At 29.5% G+C, this 4213-nt stretch overlaps 2 long non-coding RNA genes across 2 annotated transcripts in view; one reads left to right on the top strand and one right to left on the bottom strand.

Annotated features, from left to right (window-relative positions):
* Positions 1–4213, top strand: part of LOC110266206 — a 15538-nt gene that overhangs the window by 9677 nt on the left and 1648 nt on the right. The gene's annotated exons all lie outside the window — the stretch shown is intronic.
* On the bottom strand, positions 1131–2654 carry LOC107618901. Its single transcript, XR_002353238.1, has 3 exons — positions 2482–2654; positions 1620–1683; positions 1131–1393 (listed from the first exon to the last, which is right to left on the bottom strand). It is a non-coding gene; the product is annotated as an uncharacterized LOC107618901 (long non-coding RNA).

Here is a 4213-nt window from a genome sequence, read left to right as displayed (position 1 = left end):
AATTATTAGATTGTGCGGGTTTGGACTACTTGTAGTTGGGGCTGGGGCGATATGATGCTTTCTTCTTTCTCTAATTTCATCACGCCTCGGATTCCTCATCACAGGTTCATAATTAAAAACGGCGGAACCAACTTGGGATGAAATTAACTTTAATTAATTAATTAAAAAATAGATTTGTTATAAAAAAAATCAATCTTTCACTTAAATAGGGATAATCTCGTTTACGATTATTTTTAAATTTTTTCTAAGAAAAAGAAAGCTTCACTTGATAAAGTTGTAATTTTATCACTATTTTTGTCATATTGTCTGCCACCGTATTTACATTTTTCATAATCAAAGAAAAGCCAATACGCCTATTTCAATGCATAATATCCCTTATTTTGAGCACTAACGGATTAATTAACTCAAAATAATCTTGATGATTAGTAACAAGATTAAACGCTTCTACATAATCCGTCTCACAAATAACATCTCTTTAATCCACATCCCAAACCAAGAGATATCCTCTCCAAATAGCAAACAACTCCTCTTGAAAAATACTATTATTCTCAATCATTTCCAAACACTTTCTTTGCCAACTCCCATTACAATCTCTAATAACTACTACAAGAAAATGGAACATTTATAACAAAAATTTTGTATCAAATTTAAAATTGTTACAAAAAAATAATTTTTTGTAATAATAATTAGTGATTGTTACAGAAGAATAATGTTTTGTAACAACATTACAAGTTATTACAAAATATCCTAATATTTTGTAACAACCTTTTTTTTTGTTACAAATTATGTTAGTTTTAGTAACGGACGGGTGTTTTGTTACAAAATATTGTAACAAAGAATAAAGAAGTTACAAAAATTCGAAATATTTTGTAACAGAATATCTTTCTGTTTCAAAAATTTCAATTGTTTTGTAATAAAATATCTTTTTATTTCAAAAACGCCAATCATTTTGTAATAAAAAAATTAATTTGTCACAAAATTTAACATTGTTTGTAATAAGTTATTTGTTTGTCACAAAATGTAAGTATATATTATAATAATTTTTTTTCAAAATATTAAACACTTTGAGAGTCAGAAAAATACCGGCAGTTTGTAATCACCGAAAATATTTTTGAAAAATTGTGCAGATTTAACACGGCGGCGATTCAAAACCGCCACAAATAAAATTTCAGAAAATATTGTAGCACCAAATAGTGGCGGTTAATGAGCGTCGCAAAAGAAAGAAGAAATCACCTTTGCAGCTCGGAATCACAGCAAATCCTACCAACACAAAATATCTTAATTGAAGCGGTCATACTAGCGGTTGCCGGAAATCACTATAAAATCCAATTCCCGCGTCCTAAAGGAAGCCAGTCCTTAAATCGCTGGCATTCTGTTTAGCGACGATTTGAAGCTGCCACAAATCCAAAAAAAAAAATCATTGCTAGCATCCGCCTGTTTTGTAGTGAAGTCATATCTTATTACTCTTAATGACCTATGCCGTTGACTTAGTAAACTTAATCCAAATTAAAATTCCACCCACTACCAGCCAAATCAACGTAGAAATTTGTTCACTTTTTCTCAATCATTAAAAGTTTGAAAAAACTGAAAATAGACTCTAAAGCACAGAAAATATTCACCCTATCAATGTTTGCTATCATCGTACTCTCTGAATTTTCGTTTTATACGTGACTTCAATTTTTTCTGAAAATAAGATATGAACAATTGAACATTAGCTTTATAGGCATAATCAATCGAAAAAATAAACAAAAAATAAGCACAAAACTAGAAAGAAAGTAAAAGTGGAGATAACTAATTTGTGATTGAATTTTAAGTTTCAATAGACCAATAAGAACACAATTATAAAAATAACAGCAAAAATCAATCATTAATCATAAAACAAGTTAAAAATAAGTAATTTATTTGTACCGCCACCACTAGCCTTGCTAACCTAATTGTACCACTAGCCTTGCTAACCTAATTGTTTTAAAACTGCAACGACAAAAGACGTTAAAATTCAAACAAGTTAAAAATAATTTGAAAACTAATTCAAAATTTTTTAAAATAAGTACTGAACAATATTTCATATAAATAAACACTTACAACTACAACAGATTTGTTATTTGGGTGCTCTTTTTTATACTATTTTTTGAACTCAAACTTACAAAACAAAAACATAACAAAAAATTTCAACCAAGAATCAAGAACAAACTAAAAATCATAACAAAAATCAGGAACAAAAAAATTAAGAACAAATTAGAACAAAAATCATAAATAAAATATTGAATTCAGAAATAAAAAATTTCAAAATTAAAATAAAATAATGAACTAAAAATAAATCTTAAAATCGAAATCAAAATAAACAAAAAAAAAAACAAAATCAGAACAACCCTAAAATCCAATAAAAATATAACAAAATTAAAATAAAATAGAAAGATAGACATACACCATAAATTAGGGTTTAGGATTTAACTACTCTAAACTAATTAGTGAGTGAGTTACCCAGAGATAGTAGTGGTGTAAAGGACTTTTCTAGCATAGTGGCATCACAGATGGCGCAGTAGTGGCGACGGTGACCAACCGACATGCTGCATTAAGGCTTTTAATAAATTACAAAAAAATAATAGGGAGAGGGAAGAGGACAACCTACCTGGAGGGAGGAAAGAGGAAGCTCTAGTGACACAGTGAGCAGCAACAGCAGCAGCGACAGTTACAACAATGGTAGGAGTGACAAAAACAGTAGCGATAGAGAGACCAATACAACGCAAAGAGTTCATGTAGTCTTTGCGGTGGCTGTTGGTGGCGTTGGCGTTGGCGTTGGCAGAGGGGGTTGCCGGAGGTGGTTTAGGGAGAGAGAGAAGAATATGATGTTTATAGAGAGAGTGAGTGTTTCAAAATGAGGGGAGAGAGTGAGCAATTCCAATTTAGGTAAAATTTATTGTCGGATTTATCGGTGGATAAATTCAATGGTAATGTATTGAGCGTGTCCAAAACACAACGTTCCATTAATTGAGCTTTACCGTCAGATTTATCGATGAATAAATATGACGGTAAATTATTGCACGTGATCAAAACGAAGCGTTTCATTACTTCTTATAGTGATATCTAAATCAAATTTGAAATGAAGTGTTTGGGAGAAAAAAATAGAAAAAATCAAATAAAATGTAAAATCAAATAAGAAGAAGGAGAAGAAGTTCATTGTGATTCAGAGACAAAATGCAAAAATAAAAAAAGACAGAAGTAGCGAAATCAAACCTAAAATAAAACTAAAAGTAATAAAATCAAACACAAAAAGTAGTGAAAATCAAACAAATAAGAAATCAAAGAGAGAGAATGAGTAAAAGTTTCCCGTGATACAAAGACAAAAATGCAAAATCAAATAAGGAGAAAAAAACAAGAAGTAGCAAAAATTAAATGAAGAAGTTTTGTTTGATTATAGTGGAGATAGCAAAAAATAGTAATAAAGATGATAGTGGGTATTGTAGAGAGAATTCCGCCGGAGAGTGGAAGAGGAGGTGGTTTTGACCCATGTGACTCGGGGTAGGAGAGATGAGGAATGCGTGTAGTGTATGAGTGAGAGTCGAACTATTTTTTTAGTTTTTTTGAATTTATATATTTATATACGGTGGTAAATTTTTACAATTGATTTTAATGTACATGTAATATAATTGTTTTAAAAGTATATATATGCACTCACTTTGTATTTAATAAATCATAAAAATTATGAATTTTATACTTTAATTAAAATAAGGCCTTTATAGAAGTTATCATTTTATAGGATTTGAGTTTATAATATTCTGTCCCTAAGATAGAATTTCTTTACATAGCTTATTACTTAGATTATATTAACAGTAGTTGACTTGATTTACTAGACGTAAATAAATTATTTTTAAATTTATCTTATCTGTATTATATCTACACTTTTTTTGGGGGGGCACAAACTCATGTTAAGATTTTTCTTTTCGGTGTTAAATCATCACTACTGTTTAATCTGGTCATAGGATTCCATTTTAAATGACGTGGCAAAATGATGAAAACCTTTTAAATAATGAAAGCTGCATCTCAATTATTATAAGAATGAACGATTTGATCCTCAAAAATGAACTCATGATGAGATGTGGCTAAGTGGCTTGCATGTTAAGTAGTATAAATAATTTTATTTATCATCACCCAAAAGCATAATAATAATATACTTCAAATTAAAATCTAAACGTAACTAATTATATGGTATATG

The sequence above is a fragment of the Arachis ipaensis genome, chromosome B09 (genome assembly GCF_000816755.2).
Source record: "Arachis ipaensis cultivar K30076 chromosome B09, Araip1.1, whole genome shotgun sequence".
In the NCBI taxonomy this organism is placed as follows: Eukaryota; Viridiplantae; Streptophyta; class Magnoliopsida; order Fabales; family Fabaceae; genus Arachis; species Arachis ipaensis.
Note: the sequence above shows the minus strand (reverse complement) of the source record. Positions and strands in the feature narration are given on the sequence as shown.